At 35.9% G+C, this 16,114-nt stretch overlaps 1 pseudogene; it reads left to right on the top strand.

Annotated features, from left to right (window-relative positions):
- Positions 1-4,535: 4,535 nt before the first annotated feature.
- Positions 4,536-5,529, top strand: LOC118842529 (annotated as a pseudogene).
- Positions 5,530-16,114: the final 10,585 nt, after the last annotated feature.

Here is a 16,114-nt window from a genome sequence, read left to right as displayed (position 1 = left end):
CAGCTACAAGACCCCTCAACCCACAAACACCAAAGACTGCGAAGAAGGTTAGTGGGAAAATCTGCGGGAGTGGAAGGAGTTCGCGGTTTGGCTTCCAGCCCCGGGGGCAGCGGAGGTGGGGCAGCTACAGCTCTGGTTACTTCCGGCTCCAGGCCCACCTGGTGGGAGGAATTAAGTGGCAGATCAGAGCAGGAGTGCGACAGCCTGCTGAAGATCTAAGCCCAGTCTGGACTGGGGGTTCTTGGGGAAGGAGTAGTGCGGGTCTGACAGAGCTGGCACCTCCCCCCCAAACGTGGAACATAGAACTCTCTAGTCTACAAGCAGTCATACCCCACTGAAAAACTCAAGGGTCAAGTTAGTTGGTTGGGAATATGGCCAGGCAGCGAAAATGCGCCCAGATTCAGTCTCAGACTTTGGATTCTTTCTTTGGTGACAAAGAAGACCAAAACATACAGCCTAAAGAAGACAACAAAGTCATAGAGCCTACAACAAAAGCCTCCAAGAAAAACATGAACTGGCCCCAGGCCATAGAAGGACTCAAAAAGGATTTGGAAAAGCAAGTTAGAGAAGTAGAGGAAAAATTGGGAAGAGAAATGAGAAGGATGCAAGAAAAGCATGAAAAACAAGTCAATGACTTGCTAAAGGAGACCCAAAAAAATACTGAAAAATACACTGAAGAAAACAACACCTTAAAAAACAGACTAACTCAAATGGCAAAAGTGCTCCAAAAAGCCAATGAGGAGAAGAATGCCTTGAAAGGCAGAATTAGCCAAATGGAAAAGGAGGTCCAAAAGACCACTGAAGAAAATACTACTTTAAAAATTAGATTGGAGCAAGTGGAAGCTAGTGACTTTATGAGAAATCAGGATAGTATAAAACAGAATCAAAGGAATGAAAAAATGGAAGACAATGTGAAATATCTCCTTGGAAAAACCACTGACCTGGAAAATAGATCCAGGAGAGATAATTTAAAAATTATTGGACTACCTGAAAGCCATGATCAAAAAAACAGCCTAGATGCCATCTTTCAGGAAATTATCAAGGAGAACTGCCCTGATATTCTAGAGCCACAGGGCAAAATAGAAATTGAAAGAATCCATCGATCACCTCCTCAAATAGATCCCAAAAAGAAATCTCCTAGGAATATTGTCGCCAAATTCCAGAGCTCCCAGATCAAGGAGAAAATACTGCAAGCAGCCAGAAAGAAACAATTTGAGTATTGTGGAAACCCAATCAGAATAACCCAAGATCTGGCAGCTTCTACATTAAGAGATCGAAGGGCTTGGAATGCAATATTCCGGAGGTCAATGGAGCTAGGATTAAAACCTAGAATCACCTACCCAGCAAAACTGAGTATCATGTTCAAAGGCAAAATATGGAGTTTCAATAAAATAGAGGATTTTCAAGCTTTCTCAGTGAAAAGACCAGAAGTGAATTGAAAATTTGACTTTCAAACACAAGAATCAAGAGAAGCATGAAAAGGTAATCAAGAAACGGAAATTGCAAGGGACTTACTAAAGTTAAACTGTTTTGTTTACATTCCTACATGGAAAGATGATGTGTATGATTCATGAGACCTCAGTATTAGGGTAGTTGAAGGGAACATGCATATATACATATATATATATATATATATATATATATATATATATGTGAATGTGTATGTATGTATATATCTATGTGTATATGTATGTGTATGTATGTGTATATATATATGTGTGTGTTTTATATATATATATATATATATACACATTATATATATGTAAAAGAGAGAGAGCAGACACAGGGTGAGTTGAAGATGAAGGGAAGATATCTAAAAGAAATAAAATGAAATTAAGGGATGAGAGAGCAACATACTGAGAGAGGGAGATAGGGAGAGATAGAATGGGGTGGATTATCTCGCATAAAGGTAGCAAGAGGAAGCAGTTCTGTGGGAGGAGGGCAGAGGGCAGTTGAGTGGGGAATGAGTGAACCTTGCTCTCATCAGATTTGGCCTGAGGGGGAATACCATACATACTCAGTTGGGTATCTTACCCCACAGGAAAGAAGAGGGAGGAAGATAAAAAAAAATAAATAAAAGGGGGGGGGGATGATGGAGGGGAGGGCAGATGGGGGTGGAGGTAATCAAAACAAACACTTTGGAAAGGGGACAGGGTCAAGGGAGAAAATTCAATAAAGCGGGATGGGTTGGGAAGGAGCAAAATGTAGTTAGCCTTTCACAATATGAGAATTGTGGAAGGGTTATACATAATGATACATGTGTGGCCTAGGTTGAATTGCTGGACTTCTTAGGGAGGGTGGGTGGGAAGGGAAGAGGGAAGAAAATTTGGAACTCAAAGTTTTAAAATCAGATGTTCAAAAACAAAAAAAAGTTTTTGCATGCAACTAAAAAATAAGATACACAGGCAATGGGGCGTAGAAGTTTATCTTGCCCTACAAGAAAGGAAGGGAAAAGCGGATGAGAGCGGGGGGGGGGGGGGGGGGGGCGCGATAGAAGGGAGGGCTGACTGGGGAACAGGGCAACCAGAATATAAGCCATCTTGGAGTAGGGGGGAGGGTAGAAATGGGGAGAAAATTTGTAATTCAAACTGTTGTGAAAATCAATGCTGAAAACCAAATATGTTAAATAAATAAATTTAAATTTAAAAAAAAAAAGAGCTCCAAAAAGCCAATGAGGAGAAGAATGCCTTGAAAGGCAGAAGTAGACAAATCTAAAAGGAGGTCTAAAAGACCACTGAAGAAAATACTACCTTAAAAATCAGATTGGAGCAAGTGGAAGGTAGTGACTTTATGAGAAATCAAGATATTATAAAATATAACCAAAGGAATGAAAAAGTGCAAGACAATGTGAAATAGCTCAATGGAAAAACCAGTGACCTGGAAAACAGATCCAGGAGAGATAATTTAAAAATTATTGGACTACCTTAAAGCCATGATCAAAAAAAGAGCCTAGATATCATCTTTCAAGAAATTATCAAGGAAAACTGCCCTGATATTCTAGAGCCAGAGGGTAACATAGAAATTGAGAGAATCCACTGATGGCCTCTTGAAAAGATCCCAAAAAGAAAACTCCTAGGAATATTGTCACCAAATTCCAGAATTCACAGGTAAAGGAGAAAATACTGCAAGTAGCCAGAAAGAAATAATTTGATTATTGTGGAAACATAATTAGGATAACACAAGATTTAGCAGCTTCAATTTAAGGGATCAAAGGGCTTGGAATATGATATTCCAGAGGTCAATAGAGTAGGATTAAAACCAAGAATCACCTAACCAGCAAAACTGAATAATGCTCCAAGGTAAAATATGAATTTTCAATAAAATAGAGGACTTTCAATCTTTCTCAGTGAAAAGACCAGAGCTGAATAGAAAATTTGCCCTTCAAACACAAGAATCACGAGAAGCATGAAAAGGTAAAGAAGAAAGAGAAATCATAAGGGACTTATTAAAGTGGAACTGTTTTTCTTACATTCCTACATGGAAAGATGATGTGTGTAATTCATGAAACCTTTCTTAGTATTAGGGTAATTGAAGGGAATATGCATATATATATATATATATATATATATACACGTATATATATATATATATATATATATATATATATATATATATATATACATATACATATATATATAGGCAGAAGGCACAGGGTGAGTTGAATATGAAGGGATGATATCTAAAAAGTAAAACTAAATTAAGGGATGAGAGAGGAATATATTGAGAGAGGGAGAAAAGGACAGATAGAATGGGGTAAATTATCTCACAGAAAAGTGGCAAGAAAAAGCAGTTCATTGGAAGGGAAGAGCAAGCAGGTGAGGGGGAATGAGTGAATCTTGCTCTCATCAGATTTGACTTGAGGAGGGAATAACATACACACTTTATTGGCTATCTTACTCCACAGGAAAGTAAGGGGAAGGGGTGAAAAAGGGGGGGGGCAATAGAAGGGAGTGCAGATGGGGGAAGAAGTAATCAAAAGTAAACACTTTTGAAAAGGGAAAGATCAAGGGAGAAAATTGATTAAAGGGGGACAGGATAGGAGGGAGGAAAATATAGTCAGTCTTTCACAACATGACTAATTATGGGAGTGTTTTGCATAATGATACGTGTGGGCAATTTTGAATCGCTTTCCTTCTTAGAATGAGTGGGTGGGGAGGGAAGGGGAGAGAATATGGAACTCAAACTTTTAAAAGCAGATGCTCAAAAAAAAGTTGGTTTTGCATGCAGCTGTGAAATAAGATATACAGGCAATGGGGAACAGAAATCTATCTTGCCCTACAAGAAAGTAAGGGGGAAAAGGATGGGGGTGGGGAGGGGGAGTGGGGTGACAGAAGGGAGGGATGACTGGGGAATGGGTCAATCAGAATACATGCCCTCTTGGAATGGGGGGAGGGTAGAAACAGGGAGAAAATTTAAAACTCAAAATCTTTTGGAAATCAATGCTGAAAACTAAAAAAATATTAAATAATACAGTATGGAATTCAAAAAAATAAAAATAAAATAAATTGTTTTCATCTTGAAAAAAAAACACTAACAAAGGAGATGTTAAACAGCAAGAATGGATTCGGAAGATTCATGAAATAATGAAGAAACCCAGAATTTGCCCCAAATTGTGGGAAACTTTAGAAAAAGTTAATGGTTTTAACAACATTCCATGAAAAAATGGCCAAATTTCAGAATTGGAGGAAGAACAGTTTAAAAATTTATAATGACTTTCTTCAGAAACGGGTGTGGGATATTTTTTCTGAAGCTACCAGTAATGGACCAAATACAAAAGAACAAGAAACAGCCTCTCAACTAAGTGGAGAATCAACATTCGGGAAACAAAGTTAACCCAATACCCATTGAAGTCAGTGAAAAAACACTAGGACAACCAGAGGGGAAGAAGAGCAAAAGAGAATGAAATAAAGAATAAAAGAAGAATAGGAAAAAAGAAAAGAAAGTACTGAGGCTAGAAAACCATCAAGAAAATTCAAATGATCGGAAATCCAAAAAGTACAATATGGGCCTGGCAGAAGAACTTGATGCCATAAAGGAAGAAATGCCAGAAATTAGTAACACAGAAAAATAATGAGGAAAAATAAAAACAACAAGAAATACGCAGCAGAATCAGAAGTGAGTGGAAATGGAAATCATCTTGAAATGACAACAGAGGAAGACATAAAAGCACCTGAAGAAAGGTGGAAACGTTGGCATTCAGAAGAAGAAGCTGATTCTAAAAAGACAAAAATGAAACATACAGAAAACGTTAATGTGGAGACTGAAAATAGTGAAATACCTATAAAAGGGAAATTCAACTGGAAAGGAACTATCAAAACTGTTCTGAAACAAGCCCCTGCCAATAAAATATCAGTTAAAAAGTTAAGGAGAAAGGTTTTAGTGCAATACTATGCAGTGACTAACAAATACCACAAATCTGAAGAGAAGCTTCTAGTCATTTTTAACGAGAAGATCAGCAAGAACCCTAGCTTTAAGCTCTTAAAGGAAAAAGGTAAAACTTTTGAAATGAACATTTTCATACTTGGTTAAGGAATGTACTTTGTTCCTGACTTCTGCCTCCACCATCCATCACTAATTGTAAAACAGCTGGAGAATTTGACAGCCACTCAAATTTTGTGTTGTTGTTGTTTTCTGAACGTTAAGGAAAATGTATATTTTTGGTAGAACTTTTCACCAAAAATAAAGATAATTGCTGTCCATTATTTAAAAAAAAATAACTGTGGAATTGCTTTGTGACGTGGGAGACACTGGCACAGAACTCAGCATGGTGTGCCCTCATCACAGCAGGTGCTATACTCTATTTGAAAAACAGAATTGTAGTAGCTCAAAAGCAATATGAGATGCACAAGTTTAGGGAATCCACCCAAAATGTTTACATGGACTATTTGTGCCTGACCTGTGGTAGAACATTGGAAGCTCATATTAATCTGATTAGCCACACTGTAACTTAACTCTGGCATAGTGTTTTCATTTTGGTCCTCTTTCAGAATTAAGGACAGCAACCAATTCTTAAAGGATCTTTCCTTGATCTGTTTTCCATGTTATTTGTTTTTTTAATGAGATATTTCACATTTTATTCTATTTTTCATTCCTTTAACTTAATTTTATTGGTTTTTGATGTCTCCTGGAGTCCTTAGCATTCACTTGGCAAATTCTAATTTTTAAGGAATCATTTTCTTCAATGACCCTCAGTGAGTTTCTCTTTTTCCATTTGGACAATTCTCCTTCTTAAAATGTTTCCTTGAGTAGATTTCTGTACCTCATTTCCCATTTGGCCAATTTGGTTTTATTTGTCCTGGGTAATATTTTATTTTGCCCAATTACATGTAAAAACACTTTTAATATTCTTTTATTTTCAAATTTTGAGTTCCAAATGCTATATCTGCCCTCTCCCATCGAGAAAGCAAGCAATTTGACATAGATTATACATGTGTAGTTACTATGCAAGACACATTTCCATGTGAGTCATTCTGTGAAAGAAAATGAGGACCAAAAAAGGAATAAAAGTAAAGAAAAAGAGTCTTTGATCTGAATTCATCATAAGTCCTACAGAACTATCAATTTTGCTTTTTAAGCTTTTCTTCTCTTCAATTGATTTTTGTGCCTCTTTTACTATTTGGCCACTTCTATTTTTAAGGTGTTATTTTTTTCAGTAATTTATGTCCCTCCTTTGACAAACTGACTCTCTTTTCATAATTTTTCTTTAATCACTCTGATTTTCTTATCAATTTTTCATCTACCTGCCTTATTTATTTTTAAAAAAATCTTCTTTGAGCTCTTTCATAATTGTGTCTTTGGCCAATTCATGTTTTTCTCTGAGACTTTGCATGTAGCTCAAAAGTTTGTTGTCATTTTCTGAGTTTCTGTCTTGATTTCCTTTTTACCTTGGTAATTTTCTATGATCAGGTTTTGTTGTTGTTGTTGTTGTTGTTGTTGTTGTTATTGTATGCTCAGTGTTCCTGCCTATTTCTTGACTTTTAACTTTATGTTAAAGTTCAGCTCTGCTGCTGTTGTGTTGAAGGGATATTGTCTCAAGCTTCAGGCCTTTCCTGCTGCTGTTTTCATAACTAGCTCTGGGGATGTGTAGATTTTTTTGTGCTTTCAAGGTGGTATGATCCAAGGTGAAATGTGGTCTTTGCTCTCCTTTCCTATGTTCTTGTTTTTACCTGGGAAGTATAAAAAGAAGTATAGCATGTCCCCTGTTTCCCTGCAGCTACAATTTCTAGTGTTCCTCTCCGTCTTAGACTGGGGTCCCTACTCTCCTGGAAGTAACCACAAATTCTTCCTTCTCTCTTGAAACCATGAGTAGATTCCTTGCTCCTCTAATGCCATAAGTGCTATCCCTCATTTTTGCCCAGGGACTGTTACCAGGAACCGCAAATGGGCAATCAAATAGAACCCTGAATCCAGTTCCAGCAAAGGATGCCCTGCAATGTCCTTCCAATTAGTTGTCTGCCCCACCTGACCTGTTGGTGGGCTGAAAACTATGAAGCTGCTACTGCTACAAATGCAGCTGCACTACATTCCAAGCTCAATCACCACTCTCGTGAGACAGACCTTTTCTGCTGTTCTCCCAAGTAGTCTTGGGCTGGAAAATTATTTCACCAGACTATTTTTGTTATTGTATGTATTGCTCTAGAATTGGATGAGTTATTTTAGAATTATTTAGAAGGAAATTTGGGAAAAATTAGCTGAGTGCTTTTCTACTATACCATCTTGGTTCTACCTTCCCACCCCCCAAAAGATAGCTCAACTGTTTCACTCCCAAGGACCTCTTATAGTGCTCACTAATTCCTAGCTTTGTCCTGACAATGTAAAATCTCTTTGTACCTTCTCCAAAGTTAACTACAATATCTCTCATACCCCTTGCCACATGGGGAAGGAAGAGAAGTTCTTCTACTCCTTTTGCTTCACTGACACTTCTAGATTTTACTTGGCAATTAATCAATAAGCATTTAAGTTTCTAATTATGTGTCAGGCACTGTACTAAGCCCTGATGATTTTAAAAGATACAAAAGACAGCCCCTGCCCTCAAGGAGCTTAAAATCTAATAGAAGAAAATGTAACTTCTCATTTGTAATTCACTCCATTCTGTCTAAATAGTGTTAATATTATCTATGAACTATGAATTCTCCTTAGTAAGTTCACTACCTAATTAAAAATTATCTTCTCCATTGTCTCCTTAACAACTCCCATGGGCCCTCAAAGAAGATCAGTGGGATATATTGGCACACTGTGGGATGAGTGTTATTTATTTCTCTCCTCGGGATGATATTAATGGATAGTTATGCGACGTCTACCTCAAGTGTTCAAGGTAACAGTTACCAACTGAATTTACCCCTCACTACACACATAAAAGATGGCAAGCAAAATGGCTGTCATATCATCAGATAATGAAATGGAGAACATTTTAGGGGATAATGTGAGAGGGATGTGAAATAAAAGAAAGGTTGTGAGGCAAAGTTCTCTAGAAATGGCTCAATTTAGGGAAGAATGAAGAAAGGTGTTACAAATGAAAGTGAAGGTTAGGAATAGCACAGGGTGCTTGAGGAGAGAAGAAATGGGTTGGAATAACTGCTGTGATATAGGGATTTATTTAAGTAGTGGAGTGGTAGGATTGCTTTATTGTAGAAAGCAACCACTTGAGATTAGCTAGCATAATTTTATACTAGACTCATTCAGCATGGATTTATGATTTCCTTTTTTTAAGCAAATAGGAGTAATCAAGAGTTGGATTTTGAAAGGTCTTATTAGCAATAAGACAAGAGACTAAGGGATTCCAGGGAGAGGAAAATGAATATGTGAATTTGTTCTCAAAGGTATAAAATTTGGGAAGGAAGGAAAGTGCAAGCCAAGTAGGGGTGGTGGCCTGGGATAGTACTGAGGCAGTAAGGGATTGAAGACAATTGTGTGAGTGAAAAGTGAGTTAAACAAGAATGAAGCATAAGTAGAGATGGAAAGATAAAAAACAGGAGAAAGTAAAAATAATCCAGTGTTTTTAAATATGAAATTGGAACACTTGTGGGTGATTGTAACCAATGATAGCCAATTATGGGCCGGAGCTAGCTCAGACTAGCTTAAGAGAGTTGATTATTAAATTTTTATTGTGAGCATTTACATCATGGAAATGAGAAAATGCTGTAACTAATGGCCTAATTCGTTGTTTCATTGATTATCTAGATTTATAGAAATTCATGAAAAAAATGTTTAAAACTTAAATTAAATTTCAAAGTATGTAATGCATACATTCTTCCCTTACAGAAATAGTTGTTAAGAAATTAAAAGCATATCGCTGTGTATGACCATCCCTGTAGAAAACTGAGATGGTGTGGAATCTTACATGGGAACTGAATAGTTGAGTACTTGGACAGTTAGAATATTTGAGAGAATATCAGCATTGTTTATTATACATTTTTAAAAATTGACAGACATCCATATCCTTCCCACCAGTAGCTCATTTATTTAAAAAAAAAGTAAAAGAAAAACAAATTCCTTATAAACCTAAATACTCTCATTGAGAATGTTCAAAAATATGTTTTTCATGCATGTCTCCTGCACAAAGGATCCTTCACTTCTCTGTCAGAAGATGGGTAGCATTGTTCATAATCAGTCTTCTAAAATGCTGGATGGTCATAGTTTCTATATTTTCCATAATTCCTTGGCTGTACAGTATTGATGTAATTGTATAAAATATTTTCCTGTTTCTACTCATTTCATTTTTCATCAGTCTATAAAATTCTTCAAAAATTTTATAGTGATGTTCCAGTATAAATTTTAATATCAGCATGTATTATTGAAACTCCTTAGAATAAGGAAAGTAACTGAGGTGGAGGGGAAAACTGTGAGTGAGACACTAAACTTAGTGAGAAGGGAGGAAGAATTTCCTGAGATTCAGTAGAGAACAGCTACCATAGTCTGTAATGGGTAACAAATTTGAATTGGATAAGTCACAGAGGAGATGTTTTTGGGTGAAAAAAAACAGAGAGTTTGAAAAGTATGAATATGGAATTGGAAGCAAGATGAGTCTGTCTCCATCACCATTACCAGTGAGTTGGAGAGGTAGGTGTGATTGACTGAAATCTATATTAGAAAATGTCATCCTGGGAGAAATAGGTTTCAATGATTGCCTAAAGTTGTAAAGAAAGACAAATGGAACTTCTGGTGCCAAGATGGAGGAAGGAATCAGGAACTCACTTGAACTCTCCCAAATCTCCCTCCAGACAACCTTGCAATAATTCTCTACAACCAACTTTGGAGCAGTAAACAACTTAGCCCAGAATAGCTTGGAGGGTCAGCAAGGAAGGTCTGTCAAACTGGGGTGGGAAGGGAGGACAAGAAACAAACAGTCAAGTGACAAGGCCACCACGAAAGGGGTCAGCAGTGAGGCTTCTCTTTTGGTACAAGCCTGTAACAAGGCTCAAGGTTCACCACAAGCCAGAAGTGAGGCCCTGTCCTCAGTGTTAGCCACCAGCAAAGTACTGCTCCCATTACAAGAGAGCAGGGAGGCCAGCCCCATTCCAGTGAAAGTGAGAAGCTAGGCCCTAAAAACCCTGTGCAAGCTAGCTGCAAAGGCCCTGAGCTCTGGCACAAGAAGCTTACAACACTGTCCTCTCCACTCCAGGAGCATAGTCCAACAATTACAGAAAGAACCTGATCATAGAAAGTTACTATGATAACAGGGAGAATGAAGCACAAACTTAGAAGAGGACAAAAACGTCAAAATGGCTACATGCAAAGCTTCAAAGGAATAAAAAAGAGTATTGGTCCCAACCCTTCCCCCCCCCAAAAAAAAAGAACTTCTGAAGGAGCTCAAAAAATTTTAAAAACCAAATAAAGATAAAAGAAAAAATGGGGAAAGAAATGAGAGTAATGCAAGAGAATCATGAAAAAAAAAAAAAAGAATCAACTGCTTGGTAAAGGAAGCAAAAAAATTTTTTTTAAAAGATATACAAAATTCACTGGAAAAAAACTCCTTAAAAATAAAAGTGGCCAATCAGAAAAAAAGATGTACAAAAATTCACAAAGAAAAGAAAACTCCTTAAGAAGTAGAGCTGGACAATTGGAAAAGGAGGTAAAAAATAACTACAGAAAATAATTCCTCAAAAATTTGAATTGGGAAAGTGGAAGCTAATAAATTTATGAGACATGAAGAAGTAATAAACAAAACAAAAAGCATGAAAAAAATATGAAATGTCTCAATGGAAAAGCAACTGTCCTGTAAAATAGATTGAGAAAAGATAATTTAAGAATTATTGAACTACCTGAAAGCCATGTTTAGAAAAATTGCCTGGATGTCTTTTTTGTGTTCTTTTTTAAAAATTATTTGTAAAGACAATTTTTAACATTCATTTTTACAAAATTTTTAGTTCCAAATTTTTCTCCCTCCTTCCCTTTCCCTTGTCCTAACATGGCAAGCAATTTCATATATGTTATATATGTTCAATCATGTAAACTCTATCTCCATATTAATCATAGCTGTGAAGAAAGAAACAAACCAAGAGAGGAAAAAAAAAAAACATGAAAAAATAGTGAAAAAAGTGTGCTTCAATCTATATTCAGAATCTATCAGTTCTTTTTCTGGATGTGAATAGCATTTTCTATCATGAGTCTTTTGTTAATTGTTTTGGATCATTGCATTGTTGAGAACAGATATTCATAGTTGATTATCACACAGCATTGCTGTTACTGTGTACAATATTCTGGTTCTGCTCATTTGACTTTGCATCAGTTCATATAAGTCTTATCAGGTTTTTCTGAAATCATCTTGCTCATCAATTCTTATTGCACAGTAGTATTCCATTACATTCATATAACACAGCTAATTCAGCCATTCACCAGTTAATGGTCATCCCCCTCAATTTTCATTCTTTTAGGCACCATTAAAAGAGCTGCTATAAATATATTCTTTTTTTGCATGTAGATCCTTTTCTCTTTTTATGATCTCTTTCAGATACAGACTTAGTAGTGGTATTGGATCAAAGTGTATACACAGTTTGGTTGCCCTTTGGTTATAGTTCCTGGATGGTTGCATCAGTTCACAACTCCACCAACAATGCTTCAGTATCCAATTTTCCCAAATTCTCTCCAACATTTATCATTTTCTTTTACTGTCATATTAGCCAATCTGATAGGTGTGAGATTGTACCTCAGCATTGTTGTAATTTCAATTTCTCTAATCAAAAGTGATGTAGAGCATTTCTTCATGTGAGTATAAATATCTTTGATTTCTTCATCTGAAAACTACCTGTTCTTTCCTTTGACCATTTATCAGTTGGGGAATGGCTTGTATTATTATAAATTTGACTCAGTTCTTTATGTTTTTGAGAAATGAGGCCTTTATCAGAGATATTTGTTGTAAAGATTGCTTCCTAGGCTTTCTGTTCTGCTTCTTGGTTGCATTGGTTTTATTTGTCCAAAAACTTTTTAATTTACCATAATCAAAATTACTTATTTCACTTTTCATGATTTTTTTCTCTCTCTTGTTTGGTCATAAATTCTTCCCTTTTCTATAGATCTGACAGATAGACTATTCCTTGATCTCCTAATTTGCTACATTTTCCTTTATGTCTAAATCACATACACAATTTGACCTTATCTTGGTATATGGTATAAGATGTTGGTCTATACCTAGTATCAGTCATATTGTTTTCCAGTTTTCCCAGCAGTTTTTGTCAAATAGTAAGCTGTCATCCCAGATTCTGTAGTCTTTGGATTTGTCAAACACTAAGGTACTGTCATCATTATTACTTTATCTTGTGTCTAATCTATTCCACTGATTACCCCTCTATTTCTCAGTCAGTACCAGATGCTTTTCTTGATTACTTCTTTATAGAATAGTTTGAGGTCTGGTTCTGCTAGGCTACTTTACTTTGTTTTCTTTTTTTCATTAATTCCCTTGGTATTCTTGACCTTTTATTCTTTTAGAAGAATTTTGTTATTTTTTCTAGCTCTCTATAATATGTTTTGGTAGTTTGATTGGTATGGCACTGAATAAATAATTTAGTTTAGGCAGAATTGTTGTTTTAATTATATTGGCTAAGCCTATCCATGAGCAATTAATATATTAGCCAAATTATTTATATCTGATTTTATCTGTGTGAAAAGTGTTTTGTAATGGTGTTCATATAGTCCCTGGGTTTGTCTTAGCAGGTAGACTCCCAAGTATTTTATATCATTTACAGTTATATTAAATGGAATTTCTCTTTCTATCTATTGCAGCTGGGCTTTGTTTGCCATACACAGAAATGCTGATGATTTATGTGGATTTATATCCTGCAATTTTTCTAAAGTTCTTAATTATTTAAAAAAATTTAATTGATTCTCTATGATTTCTAAATATACCACCATATAATCTACAAAGAGTAGTAGTTTTGTTTCCTCATTGACTATTCTAATCCCTTCAATTTCTTTTTCTACTCTTATTGGGATAGCTAACATATCTAGTATGATACTGAATAGTAATAATGATAATGGGTATCCTTTTTCACCCTTGATCTTATTGGGAAAGCTTCTACTTCATCCCGCTTACAGATAATGCTTGCTGATGCTTTCAGATGGACGTTACTTATCATTTTAAGGAAAGATCTATTTATTACTATGCTCTCTAGTGTTTTATACATACACATACATATATTTATAATATCTATTTGGTGAATTTAAGTGAGTTCATTTACAAAAGTTATCAGCAAATGTAGCTTTCAGTGCAGTTTCAATCATTTGGAATGATAATACTGAATGGCACATGCATCATTTTCCTTGGAGTGTTTTTTTTACTGCCTCTCCTGAGGGGGAAGGAAGGGAGAACAGTAGAAGAAAATGTCAGTGTCAATGAAAATAAAGCCATATGAATAAAAACACTTTTAGAGAATCAGAGGAATATTAAGTAACCCTCCTGAAAACAGCTGTGGTTGTCCTGGAAAGAGCAAAATTTAGAGACTAGAAATGGAGAGAGAGCCCTTAGATCTGAATTGTCACAGCTTTGGCTGTCAAAAAAAAATTCACTTCCCAATTTATTACCTTTAGATCCAGGATCTCTTAAAGCCAGGAGTTACTCCTACTGTGAAAGAGGAACTAGTTTTATAGGTGCTAAAAAGGTAGTGTTTTCACTGACAAAGTTTATTTGGTTTCAGAAGTATTTTTGTGTTTGTCTGTTTTTGAAGAGGACCATGGCATCAGGGAACTGATGACATGACTTGCAGTTGACTTTGATTTGAGTGAGGGAGGGCTGTGCAGAGTCACCAACCTCACTTTCTCCTCCAGAGCCATCTGGGTCCAGTAACCAAACATTCATAAGGAAGATTAGAGATGACCCAGGATGCAACAGGAGACCCTGTCCTTTTTAGGCTAAGGCCTTTTCATGTACTCGCTTAGAGTAAGGTAAAGCCCATTCAGTGAATAGGCTTCTGTGAGAGAGGAATTAATCTTATGGGCTGTAAAAAAGTAGTGTTTTCACTGACAAAGTTTATTGGGTTTCAGAAGTATAAGGACCCAATGAACACTGGTGCTTTGGATAAGCAGAGTCCTCTCTTCCAATCCTGTAAACTAACAAAATTTTAGTTCCCAAAAGGGATGGTACAAGATCCTTCTATACTGTTTTATGTATTCACTAAGGCTCAAGCTTATTGAGACACTGTCTGATGGCCCACTGCTAAAAACAAAAAAACAAAAAATGAAAAACCAACCCCCCCCTCAAAAAACCACAAGAAACAAAATGGGCCACTACCCTAGGACAGTCTGAATCAAATGATGACTAGAAGTAAACAATTCAAGTATGGGTTGCAGGCTGAGTGAGGATAAAAATGTAACCAGATGGTCAGTTTTCCTAAACTATCAACAAATTCCTAGATACTTATACTCAGGACCTAAGAACAAAGGGTTCACTGAATAAAAACTAAAGGTACCCCCCACACATAATTTTACATTAAAAAGTAATGCCTCAGAAAAGGTACTTTTTGTAACTCTGTTTACTGTAACTTGGTGAAACATTCAAACACTTCTATTTCAGGAAATACTAGGCTCTTAGAAATAACATTTAAGTGCTTAATAAATGTATATTCCTTCACCAAATTTTCTTTACTAGCTATTTTAAATCAAATGTTTCCATGTATTATACTCAATCCATTTTTATTAAGTTATATATATAATATATATATATATATATATATATATATATATTAAAGTAATCTTCTAAATATTCTACTCTACAAGTCCTTCAAAACAGATTTTTTTTTTTGCTTCTGCAGTTTATGATGGCAAATTTGTGGTTGCTTTAGATTTGAAGCTATTTATATTTCTCATTATTTATTAGTGTCACTCTGGGAAATGATCAAATTGATCAATAGCTGCCACCAGGTTCTTCCTTGAGTTATGCAGAAGGCAAAGGTGCCTCTGGTCATATTGAAAGTTCTCTCTCAATTTAGCTTAAAAAAAACCAGAAACATATATATTTTTTTTTCCTTTTAAAAGTAACCAACCCATGGGAATGAATTGCACAGAAAAGAAATGTATTTTTGTAACAATGCTACTTGTAGCTACTGTGGCTATGTAAGACCAACAGCACCAGCACATAGGAGGGCTGCTAGCAAAAGTCTTTGATCTGCTTTTCCAAGGAAAGCAACTTTAATGGGGGTTATTTTAATTAAACTTTAATTAAAATTTAAATTTAATTAGTTCAATTTAATTAATTAAATTTAATTTTACTTTAAGTAAACATACATATATCATTCACTTAGTTCAGGGGAAAACATCAGCACCCTGAACTTCATAGCAAATGCAAGCAGAAATTACAACCAGAATTATATAAACAGAGCAAATAACACAAATCAACAGACAGGCTTGTCTGACCACGGCAATGTATACATAATTACCAGAGAGAGAAGCACCAACATCTAGGTTTTCAAAGCCTGGGTGCTCCTTAACGGCTACCCAGAGTCTCCGCTGGCCAAATCACATAAACACTCTTCCAATGAGTGAGCCTCTAAAGCAAAATGCTAACATCAGTATATATATACACTTCTTAAGGGTAAGCCCACAAAGGGTGTCACAACCATGTGACTAGAACTCATGTGACTTAGGCTTTCTTGTGACTTAAGCAGGTAATCAAAGACTCTTGATT

Source organism: Trichosurus vulpecula, chromosome 3, assembly GCF_011100635.1.
Source record: "Trichosurus vulpecula isolate mTriVul1 chromosome 3, mTriVul1.pri, whole genome shotgun sequence".
NCBI classification, from domain to species: Eukaryota; Metazoa; Chordata; class Mammalia; order Diprotodontia; family Phalangeridae; genus Trichosurus; species Trichosurus vulpecula.
This window is presented reverse-complemented; position numbering and strand designations above follow the sequence as displayed.